We start from the raw sequence: 17,909 nt of genomic DNA on the forward strand, positions 1-17,909 counted from the left end.
TAATTTAATTCAAGGGACATTTATTAAGCACCTTCTGTGCACCAAGTCCTATTAAGTAGAAAGGATCTAAGCCCTGGCAGAGGACTATGAAATAACAGGTAATCAACAGCTGATAAAGGACACATGAACCTGTAACAGCTTTGTTACTACAGAGGAATTAAACCAGCTGGGAAAAGAATAAACTGAGGACTCTGACATTAACTATAGTTAGAGAGAATTAGGCTACATCCAATAATTCTAATAATGTTTAAGACTGCAGTCTGCAAAGATGATTTTGTGATGCTCAAGTTGCTTTGAAAATGAAGTGCAAAGTCTTTATTTTGATCTTTAATGCCCATCATAACTATCTTTAATCTCTATTTCCAACCTATTTTGGAAGACTCCCTTCTCTTGACTCTCTTGCTCTGGACCTTCTAGACTTCTCAACATTGTCAGATCATTTCTTGCATTCTCCTGAATTTTCATTCTTCCTCTTCTCTCTTTTTCCACCTGTTTTATTCCAGCTTCAAAGATGAGACATGTGGAGGGCATGCAGCCTAGTCCAGTCCTACAGCCAGAAGGGATCTCGCCTTCCCTAGATCTTTCCTAGCACCTTGTAAGGATTTATCATAGTTCTATTTTGTATTATAGTTATTTATGTGTATTTTCTTATCTCCCCTATTTATTATATGTTATGCTTCTTAAAGGGTTGTACTGTTTTATTCATTTCTGAATTTCCTTAGCACTAAACATAGGGATAGGCAGATGACAGTGGTTCAATTAAGGATTCTTGAATTGCAATGGAATGGAAAATTCATGTTGGAAGAATGTTGGAGAGGTATGGCAGGGGTAGAATGAGGAGTCTTCCATACTAGCCCAGATCACTATGATGTAGAGCAGAGAGAACTAGATGGGGAATAAGGAGACCTGGGCGGTCATCCTGGCTCAGTCACTAGCCCTAGGTGAGTTCAGTTACTCTCCATGGCACTCACTTTCCTCTGCTGTAAATTGAAAGAGTTGGCCTACGTGATCTTTAAGATTTCTTCCAGTTCTGACATTTCATATTCAAAGGTTCTTTCCAGTTTTGACAAAGATCCAAAGGTACCTACCAGGTGTGAGTCTACATCTTGATTCTAAGACTTCTTCCAGCTCCAACAACTTAGGGTTCTAAGCTATTTGTGCTCCCAGAGCTCAATGATACAGGCATCTCTGTAAATAAGTGTAGTTCTGTAGTGCCTTCTTTACTAAGTTAGGTACAAGTTCTCAGAGGGAAGGACTTGCAGTTCTGTTTTTTAATTACCCCCTGCATCAGGAGCTGACATTCCCAGCAGAGGAACCATACAGATCTTTGAAATGTTATCTTTGCCTTTTAAAAGTAAAAGCTGATACTTTCAGTGGGCGGCATTCCCACTATCAGACATTTGGTTGAATCGTAAAAATTACTTCCCACCCAGCTTAATACATTTTTTTTGACAGTATCGGGTGCGTTAGGAATGAAATTTCACCATTTTGTAGCCAGCTCTTCCATTTTAATGGCCAGACTATTTCGAACAGAAGGTATTGTGGGAATGTCTATGCAAATCACTAGTGTCTTAGGGAAGCTGCCTGCCGAACACTGAAGCTGCGTTTTGGAAGGAAGCAAAAGAGATCTTGGATATTCATGTCATCCTCTTCCTGAAGGACCAGGTGCTGGGGGGCCTCTGTTCTTGCTCCAGGTCTGCTACTAACTCATTCTGAGACTTGGGGCAAGTTATTTTCACATTCTGGGCCAGAGTTCCTTCCTCTGTAACACGAAGGAGATGGGCTTAATTGGCGCTTGGTTAGTATCTGCTTTTATAAACCTCTTAAGGTTTGGATTGAGATTTCACATGCTTTGAAATGGGTCAGCCCTGTGTGTGGTTGCCTATCTGATGTTGGCTTCAGCTCTTAGCCTGGTGCTTGGCACATAGTAGGCACTTAATAAATGTTTATTGACTGACTGACTGACTTCAGTTTTAGCTTTATTTAATTTTGAGAGGCTTGTGTAACTACTCATTTAGATTTGGGGGCTGTCATAGGCAGGAACTCAGCTCCAAAAAGTGGGACCAGATGAAGAATTTTTTTCTTGGCCACAGCAATGCATGAAGACCCTCTACAGAGGCATGGTGTAGCTGTGATATGAATTGGCAGAGGGAATAAATACAGTGATGAAATGAAATTAAAATAGCTGACATTTAAATAGTACTTTAAGATTTATCAGATGCTTTCTACAAAACCTTCTGAGATAGAGGTAGAGCAAGGATAATTATCCCCATTTTGCAGATGCAGAAATTGAGTGCACAGTTCTTTCCTAGCATGCCTTCAAGACTAGGGGTATAAGGATCACCTTTTCTATTTTATAGCAGTGGATACTGAGGCTCAAAGGGGTCAGTCATTTATTAACATTTCTTAAAAACCTGTTATGTGCCAGGCACCATGCTCATCCTGGAGATCAAGTAAAGGCAAAAGATGAGTCTTTACTTTCAAGGAGCTCACAGTTTACAGGTAAATTCAGGTGCCCAGATTCACATAATTATTAAGTGTCAAAGAAGATCATGTGAGTCCAAATTTAGTACCCTTTTCCAGAACATTCTGTTGAAAGAGACAGTTTCATTTTTATTTTTATTTCTCTCCGTACAGAACTTGGTACAGTAAAGGTACTTAATAGATACTTGGAAGATTAAATTCAATAGTCAATATTTTGTGTGAAAAACATGTGGAGGTTTTAGTGGACTTTGATCTCAATGTGCATTAAAATTGAGACTTGGCAGCTTGCAAAGCTGATGCTATTTTTCAATACATCAGTATTTTCATGGATCCATGAATCTCATTTATGCAGGTATTTTCTCAATCAATAGATAACATGACCCATTCACATCTTCAGCGTTGATTCTTGTCCAGTTCCTCCCATTGTTCTTCCACTGAGTTTTCATCCAAATTCTGGAGGCCTTTCTTGAGGATTTTTCAGATTTCATGGGTGTCAATTAGCACTCGGGCTACCTGGAATCTCTTCTAACTCAATTCTCTCCTCCCAGTCATACATATACTGGATCTCTTTTATGCCACTTCTTTTATATGTCATCCCTGGAAATGTTTAATTAAGCAGTAAGCATTTCTTTTATATCACATATAACTGACACATACACAGATACACATATAGCATACATTGCCTTTTAGGTCACTATGGACTAAAGTTTTTGGAGATTGTAGTACTCTAAGATTCACAATCATATACCATTATTCTAGTAGTGTTTTATAAATCAGTCTGAATTCTAAACCAGTTTTGGTCTTAGCTGCTATGTCTGTCCACTTGGCAGGAAGATCAAGTGTTTGGTGGCCGAAGCAGTTTCTGGGCTCTTTTGGGAGAACATTTGTGTTTAAAAATATTTATTTTGTCTACTTCTTTGTTTTGTTGGGAAGCCACTTGAGATCCTTAAAAATATTGTTCAATTTCTGAAATATTGTCCAATCCTTTTTGTTTCTTTCTATTGATTCTGGGCTCAATATTAACTCCTTAGATTCAAGTGTATCTTATAGTAGGGGCAATAGGCACTTAAAATAGATTTTGTGTGTGTTTATGAGTTGTTAGGTTGAACTCCTTTGAGTAATAAGGAGTTTATTATATCAGATAGTATATCAGACTTGATATAATCATAACAATCATCTATAAAGAGAAATCTTTAGAGAACTTCATCTGTAAGGACCCCTCTTTCATTTGGGCCTTGAGTAAGATATATTTTGTGAACATATTTCCTGTTTTATGCCTCATTTTATTAAGATTTATGTTAGGATTATTGAGCAGAGTTCTTAGTATGGTTCTATTTGTCAAACTATTTTGTACATTCTTAATATAAGTTGAGAGAAGACAAGCATTTAAGACTGAATTTTGCTTTAAGTCAGACTTTATTTATAACCAACAAATACAGCAATATCTTTTATGTCTTTATACATTTCTGTCAACTGTGTGACTAGAAAGATATAGTCTGATATGCAAACTTGTTTGTGAAAGTTTAATTGTTTTTGTTCCCTTCCCATGTTTTCTTAATCAAGTATAGTCTTGCTACATGTATATAATGTTCAAAGAACTTGTGATCATAAAAGTCACTAGATAGGTTGATATGGATTTACTCTTAATTTCCTCTTTGAGGATAGCAATATCACCAATGTTTTCCCCACTTATTCTTTTAGTATTTTCCCTTACCTAATATCCCTCAATGTTTCAAGATTAGGTTTCTAGCATGTTTTTTTTTGTATACTCAGTCTTAGTCATTGCTTTTTGACTTTGTCTATTATTAAGTGCCATTTTTTCTTTAGAGAATAAAACCCATAAAAGAATAAGATGCCATTGGCCAAATGTAGCGGTTTCACTATCCCTGGTGGTTAAAAAGTAAGTTTTAGAGATGGTGACAAATCTCTACTCTTTTTCTTTCTTTCTATTTTCTTTCCTTCCTTCCTTCCTTCCTTCCTTCCTTCCTTCCTTCCTTCCTTCCTTCCTTCCTTCCTTCCTTCCTTCCTTCCTTCCTTCCTTCCTTCCTTCCTTCCTTCCTTCCTTCCTTCCTTCCTTCCTTCCTTTCTTTCTTTTTCTTTCTCTTTTTATCTCTTTCTCGCTTTCTTTCTCCCATCCTTCAGATGATTGGACTTAGTTGGATCTTATGCCAAAACTTTTGTACACTTGTTCTCATCTTTAATTCTTTTAAATGTTTTATGATATGATGTTGTTCTGACTCTAAAGTTCCCATTTACCATAATCCCCTGTAGTATTTTATGAATTAGTTTGTATTCTAAACTTGCCCCTAGCCCCTTGGTCTTGGTCTTTCTATTTGTTAGGAAGACCAAGATGGTGGAAACAGTTTAGGGACTTTTTTCTTCTTCTTGTGTCCATTCCTTTATACACCTTAAACTTCAGGAAAGGATAATAAGCATGGTCAATATCTTTATCTCTTTCCATTTCCCATTTTTCAGGATATTTCTGATTTGTTTAACCCTTCGATAGTGGGAATAAAGATCAAAATCTTGTTAAAATAGAGGAAAAGATTGTGAGAAGATATTAAATCCAGTAATATTCTGGTCTGTATTAATTGAGTCATAGACTACAGAACATGGGAAACAACTGTGTTTTTTTACATTATCTTGGTCAGATCATGTTTGGAGAACACTTTAGCTCTGGAAGTTTAGTATTTTAAGTTTTAAAGTACTTTCCTTCTGTGACATCCTGTGGTTCTGTGATTCCTGGCTCTTCTCATGTAGAACGTGAATGTTTCAGAAATGAGATTTCTTTTTCAAGTGGCAGAGGAAAGCAAGTCATAGTTCTTCGTCCTATCTGCTTGCCCTTGCCCTCCCCTTATCCCCCTCCCCCTAGTCTGTGTTGTACCCTAGTGCCCTTCAGCCTCTCTGAAGAGGAAAAGTTGAAACTCCAAGCTAGCCCTTAGAGCCTGAACACACCCTGTTTGTTTTTGCAATTGTTAAACTGGCCACCCAGCCTGTGAGACAATGCAGACCTGCTGCTTACTGTCCCCTGGCATGCTCAGAGGCCCCAAATTAGTACCTTATGGTTTCTAGCTGGGATATAACATAGAATAGATTGTTAGAGCGGGAAAGGGCCTGAAAATCATGGAATATAAAATGTCCGAGCTGAAAGGGACCTTCAAATCACAGAAACAGAGACTTTTTGAGCTGGAACAGATCTTTGAACCACAGAACATAGAAAGTTAGGGCTGGAAGGGACTTTAGAATCATTGACTTATAATAAAAGCTAACATTTACATAGTATTTTAAGTTTTGCAAAAAACGTTGCAAATATTTCCTTACCTTATCCTTGTAACAGTTCTGGGAGGTAGGTGTTATTATTATACCCATTTATTTTTGCAGATGAAGATGCTCAGGCAAACAGAGGTTAGATGACTTTCTCAGGGTCACACAGCTAATAATCAGCATCTAAGGCAAATATCAGACTCAGATGGTCCTAACTCCAGGTCCTGTGGATTGCTCTACCTTACTGACTTCTAGAATAATAAATGTTAAAGAAGCTTTAGAATGGTCCATTTTTCTTATTGACTAGATGAGGAAACTTAAGTCCTAAATGGCCAAGTGCTTTGTCCAAGACAACCTGATGCAATGGTTAGAGTACTGGCTCTGGACTCAAAAGGAACTGGGTTCAGATTCTATCTGTGAGACATCACCTATGTGATTTTAGACAAATCACTTTATTTCCTTGAGCCTCAGTTGCTTCATCTGTCATGTAAATGGGTTGGACTAGAAGGCCTCTGAGGTCCTTTTCAGCTCTCCCAAAAATCCATAATTCTATGGCACAGCTCCATATGCCATGCCTCATAATCCAGAAATTCTGGCTTCCAATCTGGTGCTCTTTCTAAATCATGCTGCTTTCTCCAATCTTTCACTCAGTTTCCTAATTTTAAGATGAATAGTTTTGGCTGGGGATACAATCACTGGCCTTGGAGCACAGTAAAACTCAATGAATTCAATTTAACAGACACTTTTAAGTGCCTCCTGAATGCCAAGCTCTGGGTGCTCTACTATAAGAAATCTAAAGAATGAGGTGACAAATAATTGATTCAGTGGATTGTGAGAGTCAGGCCTAGATCAAATCTGGCCTCTGACACTTCTTAATTGTGTGACCCTGGATAAATTTTTTCCAAATTAAAAAAAAAGTAAAAAAAAATGTGACCCTGAGCAAGTCACTTAACCTCCATTTCCTAGTCCTTACCACTGTTTTGCCTTAAAAACCAATACTTAATATTGATTCTAAGACAGAAGGCAAGGGTTAAAAAAAAAAGAAACTGAAAAGAGGAGGGGGAACAGCTAGGTGGCTCAGTGGATAGGGATCCAGTCCTAGAGATGGGAGGTCCTGGGTTCAAATATGGCCTCAGACTCTTCCTAGTTGTGTGACCCTGAGTCACTTAACCTCCATTATCTAACCTCTATTGCTCTTTTATCTTGGAACCAACACAGAATATTGATTCTAAGATAGAAGGTTTTTTTTTTTTTTAAAAGAAATTCTCTCTGCCCTCTTAGAAGAGTCTAGAGTCTCATTTGGATAGAGAAAAAATCAAGTTCATCAATACTAGATTTTAGCAACTATTCAAGACAACAGCATAAGAGATGTCACAGTCAGTACACGACTAATTGTCAAATATGTAGCACAGATAATAAGTATTGTAGGAGTTTTGAGGAGCTGTTGTGTAGGAAGAGGCGGATTTTGACACAAGTGAATGAGATCTTTCATCTTTGGTGGAAGAGGGTGAACAAACACTCCTGCTACTCCCAATGGCTAAGATTGTATTGGTTCATAGAAGAGGCAGCCAAATGGGCTTCTGCCTTGATCTTTAGATAACAGATGTTTTTCCCCTTTGCCTGAGATGGTTACTAACAAGTGATGCCTTTGGAAATGCAGGAATTATCAATCAGCAGGATTCAAAATGTTACCAGAGAAAGTGACTATCTTTGTATTCTAGGTTCAAAGCTGTTTACCTACCATTTTCCATTGTAGTTATGTCAAAATCAACTCCTTTCTACACAACAGCCCCCTGATCTACTAAATCTTATGTCTGCTCCCAAATGAGAATGTTTTCTTCTTCCTAAAATTTTCAAGGAGCTTTTTGTCTACATCTTCCCTTTGTTCCATTACACCTTATATTGTATTTTCTTTAAACGTGCCATGCATATCCCCTTAATCCCCTTTGAATATAAGTTCCTTTTGGATAAGGATTGTATTAAAAAAATTGTATGCCTAGCACACATTAGGCACTTAAATATTTGCTGAATTGAACTGAAATTAATTTGAATTGGACTCAGAATCTCAGTCTCTTTAGCACAGTTTTCTAATGAGCAAAACTAACTGCACATAGATGTGGTTGTATGATGAAAAAGAGGTTTTTGGTTTTGTTTGCAGTCAGAACCTAGAACCAAGTGCTCGAGTCCAGAAACTGTCACTTTCCCTGGTAACATTTTGAATCCTAGTGATTGAGAGTTCCTGGACTTCCAAAGGTATATGGCTTGTGAGTAGCAGTCTCAGGCAAGGGGAAAAAAGAAAGAAAACCATCTAACTGTTTTCTCAACATCAAGGTAGAAGCCCATTTGTGCTGCCTCCTCGATGGATGGATCCATTGACTATAACAGTGACTGAGAATCTACAACATGTAAAGCCCTTTGCTGAGATCCTTTCTGATGCTCAAAGTCTCTTGAAGGATGTCTCAGGAGGTGCCAAACTGTGGCAAGTCCTACCAAGATCTGAATCTAGTCCTGGAAGTAAACTGTATCTCTATCATCAGAGGATATACATTGAGTGAGTTAAAAAAATCATAAAATGGACATTAGAGGTCATATAGCTCAACCCCTTCACTTTAGAGGAAAGTGACTTGTTCAGGCTACATAGTAAGCTAGAATCTAGAGCCCTCCGGTTCTCATTGTGGTTCCCTGGCCACTACACTAAGTTCTATCAAATATTACTTCCCTCTGTATATTGAATCTAGGACTTAAAAAAAAAAACTTTATTTGGTTACTTGTAAAACATAATGGAAAAAAATAAGCTTCACATGTTTTAGGCAAATCAACTAGCTACATGAATGAAATTTGTCCAATTGTGAAACTTTTGGGAATTCTTAATTACAGAGGACTCAGAACATTCATTTCCTTTTTCTTCTTTTGGATGAATAAGATAGAAAATTTCAAAGACAGGATGAAATCTTGTTGAGAGACTCGAAGTAAAGACCAAAATTCGGGAAATGTGAGGTTTGGGGAGGAGGGAGATTCTATAACAGAGGAATCCAAAAAGTAGATTTATAGGGCCAAATTATTCTGGATGATTGATACAGGGTTATCATGGAGAGATCTTATGAAGAGATGTCATATTAGAATATAATTGATATAGAGTCAGAGTTGCTTTTGTCAGTAGAAACCCAAAATCTATTCCATCAAATGATAAACATAGTGGGACCCTAGAAAATAATGATAATGTAATAATAACAAGTAACAAATATAACACTTAAAGCTTTATAAAGTATTTTACATAGGTTATCTCAAAATTCTGTGAGGTGGGTTCTATTATTACCCCCATATTGAAGATGATAAACCTGGAATAAATAGAGGTGCTGAGGGTCACACAACTAATTGGTATTTGAGGTCAGTTTTGAATTCAGGACTTTCTGAATCTGGGTTTATCTCTCTATCATTGTGCCATCTAGATGCCTCCTAGAGATTCTCAGGAGACTTTGAAGATAATTTCATTTATTTATTTATTTATTTATTTTTGTTTAGTTCATTTAATTTTTTAAAATTTTTATTTAGAATATTTTCCCATGGTTACATGACTCATGATCCCCTCCTCCCACTCCTTTCTCTTCCCCCCTCCCAAAGCCAACAAGCTGTTCCACTGGATTATACATATATCATTGTTCAAAACCTATTTCCATATTATTCATATTTACAGTTAGAGCAATTCTTTAACATCAAAACCCTAATCACATCCCTATCGCACTATGTGGTTAATCATATATTTTTTTTAATGTGGAACCATTTCTGGTTCCACAGTTCTCTCTCTGGATGTGGATAGTGTTCTTTCTCCTAAATTCCTTTGGATTGTCCTGGGTCATTGCATTGCTACTGGTAGAAAAGTCCATTACATTTGATTGTACCACAGTGTATGTCTCTGTGTACAATGTTCTCCTGGTTCTGCTCCTTTCCCTCTACATCAATTCCTGGAGGTTGTTCCAGTCTCCATGGAGCTCCTCCACTTTATTATTCCTTTTAGCACAATAGTATTCCATCACCAACAGATGCCACAATTTGCTCAGCCATTCCCCAATCAATGGACACACCCTCATTTTCCAATTTTTGGCCACCACAAAGAGCGCAGCTATGAATATTTTTGTACAAGGCTTTCCCTTATGATTTCTTTAGGTACAAACCCAGCAGTGCTGTGGCTGGATCAAAGGGCAGATATTCATTTAAAGCCCTTTGTGCATAGTTCCAAATTGCCCTCCAGAATGGTTGGACCAATTCATAACTTCATCAGCAATGCATTAGTGTCCCAATTTTGCCACATCCCCTCCAAAATTTATTGCTTTCCTTTGCTGTCATATTGGCCAGTCTGTGCTCACTGGCTATGGGAGTGGGGTGGGAGGAGCAGAGGGAAAGAACTTGAATCTTGTAACCATGGAAAAAAATTCTAAATTAATTAATTAAACTAAAAATAATATTGGCCAGTCTGCTAGGTGTGAGGTGGTACCTCAGAGTTGTTTTAATTTGCATTTCTCTAATAAGGAGGGATTTAGAATACTTTTTCATGTGCTTATTGATAGTTTTGATTTCATCCTGTGATAACTGCCTATTCACATCCCTTGACCATTTGTTGATTGGGGAGTGGTTTGATTTTTTGTAGATTTGATTTAGTTCGTTATATATTTGGAAAAATTAACCTTTGTCAGAGAGTTTTATTATAAAAATGTTCTCCCAGTTTGTTGCTTTCTTTCTAATTTTGGTTGTCTTGGTTTTGTTTGTACAAACCCTTTTTAATTTGTTATAATCAAAGTCATTCATTTTACATTTTGCAACATTCTCTATCTCTTGGTTGGTATTAAATTTCTTCCTTTCCCACAGATCTTACAGGTATACTAATATATGTTTACCTAATTTATTTATGATTTCACTCTTTACATTTATCATTTACCCATTTTGAATTTATCTTGGTATAGGGTATAAGACATTCTAAATCCAATTTTACCCATACTGTTTTCCAATTTTCCCTGCAGATTTTGTCAAATAGTGAGTTCTTGTCCCAAAAGCTGGGGCCTTTGGGTTTATCAAACACTAGCTTGCTGAGGTCATTTACCTCATGTCTATTCCATTGATCCACCCTTCTGTCTCAGCCAGTACCATATTGTTTTGATGACCGCTGCTTTATGGTACAGTTTAAGATCTGGTACTGTTAGGCCTCCTTCCTTCACATTTTTTTTTCATTATTTCCCTTCATATTTTTGATTTTTTGTTCTTCCAGATGAACTTTGTTATAATTTTTTTCTAATTCTATAAAATATGGAGATCATTTTATTGATGAGGAAAGTGAAGCTTAATGTAGGAAAGAAAGGAACCAAGTAGTAGAACCTATATTTAAACCCATGCCTTCTGACTCCAAATGCAGGAATTTTTCCACTACGCCATGGCTGCTAATCTTCACATGAGTGACATGAGTGATATATGCCAAGATTTTCTTGGGAAGTGGCCAACCACCCACCATTATGATTGTCACAACAACCTTGAGAGGTAGGTATTAGAAGCATCATTATCTCTACTTTCCAGATGGTCACAGAGAGAACTCTGAACTTGTAGCCAGAAAGACCTGGGTTCCAATCTTGTCTCTGACACTTCATAGCTATATGATCTTTGTACCTTTGTTTCCTCATTTGTGAAATGAGATAATCCTCCTATTAATATTGTTATCACACAGCCAGCTTTTGTAAGCCCCAAAAGAGATATTTGCAAAAAAATTACATATATTAAAATGCTTTATAAGTGTCAATTATCATCATTGCCATTATCTCATTCTCTTTTTTTGATGAGATTCTGACAGAAATGATCTAAGAAAAGTGAGCTATCTATTTTTCTTTGTATTTAATATCCTGCAGACTGTTATGTATCAAAAGGCTGCCTTTTTTTTTTAATCCTTACCTTCCATCTTGGAGTCAATACTGTGTATTGGCTCCAAGGCAGAAGAGCAGTAAGGGCTAGGCAATGGGGGTCAAGTGACTTGCCCAGGGTCACACAGCTGGGAAATGTCTGAGGCTAGATTTGAACCTAGGACCTCCCATCTCTAGGCCTGGCTCTCAATCCACTGAACCACCCAGCTGCCCCCAAGACTGCCTTTTTTTAAACTACATAACAGTATTGGAACATGAACTCCTTTCTCATTGAAAATTCACTGAAAACATCTTTGGACCATTCTAGTAGCAGCCAGAATGACATGGATGATATCCTGTTCCTATTCCTCATCCTGTTCCTGTATGATTTTAGTATCTTCCACTAGAAGCATTGGACCTGGAGTTGGGGAGACCTGAGCTCAGAACCAGATTTAGACTTCTATCAATGATGTTACCCTGAGCAAGTCACTTAAATCTCAATTTCCTCATATTTAAAATGGGCACAATAAGGGCATCAACCTCCCAGGGTTGTTGTGAGGATCAAATTTATAAAGCTCTTTGTTGATCTTAAAGTGCTACATAAAATTCTACGTAACATTGTTAGTGTTTTTATTATTTTGAAAACAACTCACATTTTTTGGAAGAGTTGCTTTGGAGACAATAAATAAAACATTTTTCTTCAATTTTTATGGAGCAGTATTGTTCCTGGGTCATTGTGGCAAAGTTTATTGGTTAATGACCTAAGGGTATTTGGGGGGATTTGTATTTGTTGTCTGTTAGTTTATGAAGGATAGGGAACTCCAAATTATATTATTCTAACTCCCTGATCATGCCTTTTTAAAGGAATCTTGTTAATGTTCAATTATTTCAACTTATTTCTAGCACTTTTCATTGATACATCTTGCCCTTTTTGTGGAATAATAGTATACAAAAGAGTGCTTCTGGCCTTACTATACTGTGTGTTAATCTGATCATCACTATGGTTTCCAATAGAGCCATCCTATAATCCAATAACTCCTAGTATATTTCTTAGATTTAGAGGAGCTCCATATCAGACTGCTGCGGATGCTGACCCAATCAGTGGCACTGCCTGAGCCCAACTGGCCAGTGTTTCAGGGGTTCCTGCTAGGCCTTCCCGGTTAATTGAGTGGCCTCTGGCATACCTCTATATTTCTGGGGCACTTTCCAAGTCTATCATGGTCCATTTTACAGTTCTGAAAGTGTACATTAACACGGGTTTTGTATATAGTCTAATTGTTTTAAACCTATTCTTCCCATTCACCTTTGATTTCAGGATTCCAGTAAATCTCATATTCAGCTGCAGCTTTCATTTATTTATTTATTTATTTATTCATTCATTCATTCATTCATTTATTTATTCATTCATTCATTCATTCATTTATTTATTTATTTGTTTGTTTGTTTATTTATTTATTTGTAGATAGCTTTAAACGTGATATAACTTGACTGGAGGAGACCAAGGTATTTATAGTCATCACCTTCATACATTAGTTCAATGTGATATCTACGTTAAAGCTCAAGGCCTTCATTCTCTATTTTTCCTTTGTATACATTAACAAATTTATACTTATCAGTTCTAAATGACATTTTGATACCTCTGGAGAAAGATTAGATTAGATGAAGAAGCTATTTAGTGTATTTTTCAATGGAACCATATGACTTAATGTCACCACATATACTCAGTGTTTAACAAAATATTTTGGTTCAATTCTTTCTTTAATTTGGAAGCCATACTGGCTTCTGTTTAGGAAGGATGATAATAGATTTAATTGAGGCAGAGCCATAATGTTTCCCAAAATGTTATGCTTTACATCAATTGTTTTCCATGTGGACACCAAGTACTCAGAAGTGTTTTTACTACATTTGGGTCTATTTTTTACATTTGATATATGTGTATATATATATATATATATATATATATATATATATATATATATAATATAAACAAGCCAAGAACACAGAACTGAATCCCAAACTATAGCAATCAGTAAAGGCAGCAAGAATGCTATTGTGCTTTTGGACAACATTTTCAATAATTGTTAAGTTGATAATAGACTTTTTTTACACTTCTGTCTTTTTTGGCAAATCATGATTTTCCCTCTGGTTCTAAATTCTTCTTCCCTTCAAAAGTATGCTATTACAAAATGTAATTACTGTTTTTTTTTTAGACCTTCATGTTGATCCATGACATTATTGTATATTGCCTCATTGGACCCTCCCACAACAATCTTAAGGGGTGGACAAGGTGAGCATTATAGCCTCTGTTTTATAATAAGAGATGGAAAATGAATTAAACACATATAAGAGATTGCAAAGCCTGAACTTGAATATAGATCTCCAAAATCGAACACTCTTTCTGTCCTTTCTCCTTTCCTAAAGATATCTTTAACTGTTTATTTTCCAGTTTTCCCCAGCAATCAAACCAACATGCCAAAACAATAGTTCTCCAGTGAGGATGTTTCAGTTTTGAGACAACTCTGCTCTCTCTCAAATCTCCTCTCCACCCCCCCCCTTGAAAAAAAGCAAAGAAGAAAAATCCTATCTCCTGAAAGTCCTGAAGCTGGTTGGTTGGATGGTTGGTTGTTGGTTGGAGCTCTCCCTTGAAATTTCCCAAACAATAGTTTCTATTATGCAAAACTGCATTTTTTAATCAAATCTGTTTTGGAGTTTTTTGAACCATAAAAAGACCAGTGTGAAACCACAAGCCTTCTATGTTTTTTGCACTCTTATAACTTAAAAAAAAATGCCTGGATGATTTAAACCATATTTTACAAAAACAAGTTTCCCTTGTGCTGGGCCACGGGTGCCAGGTTTCATCTGGCTGTACATTTTTACAGGCTGCATTAGTAACCTTTGCAAACAGCTTTCAGTCATGGAAATACTGACAGGCCCTGGACTCTCTGGGCAAGAGTGGGCAGTACTTTAATTCCTGACTAAGTCTCAGAGATTTCTATTCCTGGTAGTAAGATTTTAATCTGCAATCAGACAAGCTACACACACTCCTTCTCACCAAGAAGGATTTCCACTTTTCTTTATAAACTCAAGACTTCTGATCTTTTAGAGGAAGGGCCCAATAAAAGAAAGGCTTAGCTGAAAAGACAGCCCACATCACAGTTTCTCATTTATGAACTTGCCAGGCATATTTGGGAGAATACAATGCAACTGGTGATTGTGATAATGCTTTTATCTAAAGTTCTACTTCAATATTTTAGGACAAAAGAACAAAAATGTATAAAATTATAAAATGACTTAGAAAAACAAGGGAGAAAGTGTCAGAAAGAGCTCCCAAGTTAACTGTCTTTGGGCCTTAGAATCTTAAGTCACAATTTTAGAGTGGAGGAGACCTCAAGCATCATCTATTACGATCCCTTCCTGAATCACAAATCTCCTCCTTTATAATGTCCTAAACAGACATTCTTTCAACTTCCACTTGAATGTCTTAGATGATGGGAAGCTCATCTCCCTTTTGGACAGCTTGGATTGTTAGCAAGTTTTTTCTTATTTAGAATGGCATTGACCTTCATGGAACTTTCACCCATTATTCCTTCTGTGATGCCATGCAGTGCAAGTCTAATCTTTCTTCCCCTTGATAGCCTTTCTGATCTTTTCCCACTTGGCAAAAATATATTTCACTCAAAGAAACAATTAGAAAAATCACTGATATAATAATCATAACCTTAAAAACACTTATTAGAGAAAAAAGATTGTATCTTCTGTAATTTTTCCCTTTCCCAAACAAAATATCACTAGCTCAATCAAATGATCTTCAGAGGATAAGACTTGGAGAGCTTTCGTCGTTATGGTCACTATCTATGGAACATGCTACAACTTGCAAATGACCTTCCTAACACATGGCACTGAGAATTGATCATAAAACTCCAGATGTGTTTCAACCATGGAAAGATAGCTGATAGGAATATCACTTCCCATAATCTGGACACTCTAATTACGTTCACATTACATTAGCTTTCTTGGCTGTCATATTATTCCTTTTCTAAAATGCAATTATTGTTTGAAGATTCTATGGCACTTAAGCTTTGTCCTGAAATTCCTTTGACAAATAATGATAATAATAAGAGACAAATATTCTTTACTAGATTTCTAGAGTGCCTTCCTTATAGGGACCTTATAGTGTTCCCCATTAGTCCAACACTATTGGCTTTACTTCAAAAGTACCAGAACCTTTTACCATTTCAGTAGGGGATATTTTTGCTCATATTAATGGCTTCAAACCAAATTGGGAGTCCCAGGAGATCTCAGTGGATAGAAATATGACACATATTGGTGCCTTTAAATTCAGATATTTTTATTGAGAAAGTTTGGTTGAGGGTGATATGTTAAAAAAAGGAGACTATTTGTAACAGATATTTAAGTTCAGGAACCATCTGTTGGGTTGATGCTTAACATTCTTTGAATACTCTACCTCTAACTCTTTTTTGATTCTCTACCAGTCTTCTTGCAACCACAGTAAAAAAGAAAGAAAAAGAAGAAACTAAAGGAATGAGGTAGCGCTAGAGGAAAACATTTAAGTGAATTCCCATTTTTACCTGCTCTGCAATTATTTCCTTTAAAAAGGAGTCAGGACACATAAACACATCCAAGTTTTAGGTCTGGTTCTATCACTAACTTATCAGGTAACATCATGCAAAAACTCTCTAGGATTCAATTGAAAATAAAAAGTATGGATGATATTTTTAAGTCTTGATCTAATATGGTGGCAATGTTCTATACATGTGGTGAGATTTAACTATTCCAAATATAATAAGGCTTTAAGAGTACACTTATAGAAAACAGGGTTGAGTAGAGGGACAGAGGAACCTAAGGAAAACATCCCATAGTATAAGACATTGCCTGTGCACCTCTCTTCATTCTCCTTACTGGGCTTGGTTTCCGGTTAGGAATGTAAGATTAGATAATGTTAAGTCACACTCTTTGGCCTTTCTCTCTTTCCCTTTTATTTTGGGGCAGCTTAAAGCTTGGTAGATGCTGATTATGCACCAGAGAATAGTTCTTAGGGAGAGCTCATTGTTCTCTAGTTCACCATCTCCTAAATTGAGCACTGAGTGAGTCTATTGCCCTTATTACTCTTCTTCTCCCTCAGTGCTCCCCAAATGATCAGCTATCCAAGGCTAATGTACTAAAGTATTTTTTTTTTGTCTCAAGAAGAATAAATTAGAAAAGGAAAAGGAGGGAGTGAAAAATGCTCAATGGGAATAGTTCAGAAAGGTCAACCACAGCAGCAGATAGTCTGCTAGCAAGGAGCAAAAAGAGACTTCCTGTTCAAGGGAAGATCTCCTTCCTCAGCCTCTTCCCTCTCCCTTTAGAGTTGTTTGGAGAAGGGAAAATGTGTCTCTGAGGGGGTGTTTCACCAGAACCCACTACATATCTCAGTATAGGGGCCTGCTTCTTAGGTCTACCTGTGATTCCCATAGTCTTTTTGGATACAGATTCTGAGGAGGAAAGAGTTTGCTCCAGATGTTTTTGTTGCTTAAGATGAAGGATGGATCTGATTCTGAATTTCTGTCTCCATCACCCCCTTCTTGCCTTCTTTCCAAGAATGCTTTGCCAACTAGTTCAAGTACCTGCCTTCATAGCCTTCTTAGAGTTTCCAAAATATCCAGGTGTGGCACATCCTGGGCTTGCTGCCCCCTGCAAGGCTATAAATAAAGGCAGTGTGGGGAGAGTGGAAAAAGGCTGGGATTTCAGAAACCCTGGGTTCTAGAGTTGTAACTGTTCATTGCTTAAGTAACTTTCCTCATAAAGTCCTTAGAGCTTTCATTTGGTAAATGAGAAGGTTAGATTAATATAACAAAATTCCAGATTTTAGAGATTATCAGCCTCAGCCCCTGTGGACTCAACAAGAGGTACTCCAGTTTTTATTTGAATACCTCAAGTAATGGGGAACTCCTTATCACATAAAGAAATAGTTTGTCAGACAGTTTTGCTTGATAAGGAGTTTCTTCTTTCTATTCAACAATTCAATTTGACAGACATTTATTGCTGTTGTTGTTGATCCTTCATTTTCAAAGAAGACCAACGACATCACAAGGTGATGACTTGCTCATGAATTTGATTTAAGTTGTCAATCTTACCCTCTTCCAAAGTCATCAAAGTCTAGTGGCAAGATGAGAGTCCAGATGACTGGCCATTGCCAGATATGAATTAAGCATTTACTTGTGTCTTTCTAATTTCCATATTTCACTACTTACTACCTATCTCTGGTGCTCCATAGAGCCAGTT

General features: G+C 36.9%; 1 long non-coding RNA gene across 1 annotated transcript in view; it reads left to right on the forward strand.

Annotated features, from left to right (window-relative positions):
• LOC130456357 (uncharacterized) overlaps positions 1 to 17,909 on the forward strand; it is an 88,264-nt gene that overhangs the window by 63,058 nt on the left and 7,297 nt on the right. Inside the window, exons 2-3 of the long non-coding RNA XR_008915101.1 lie at positions 11,153 to 11,274; positions 13,838 to 13,914. This is a non-coding gene — a long non-coding RNA (uncharacterized LOC130456357). The remainder of the gene's footprint in view (positions 1 to 11,152; positions 11,275 to 13,837; positions 13,915 to 17,909) is intronic.

The sequence above is a fragment of the Monodelphis domestica genome, chromosome 1, assembly GCF_027887165.1.
Source record: "Monodelphis domestica isolate mMonDom1 chromosome 1, mMonDom1.pri, whole genome shotgun sequence".
Lineage (NCBI taxonomy): Eukaryota > Metazoa > Chordata > Mammalia > Didelphimorphia > Didelphidae > Monodelphis > Monodelphis domestica.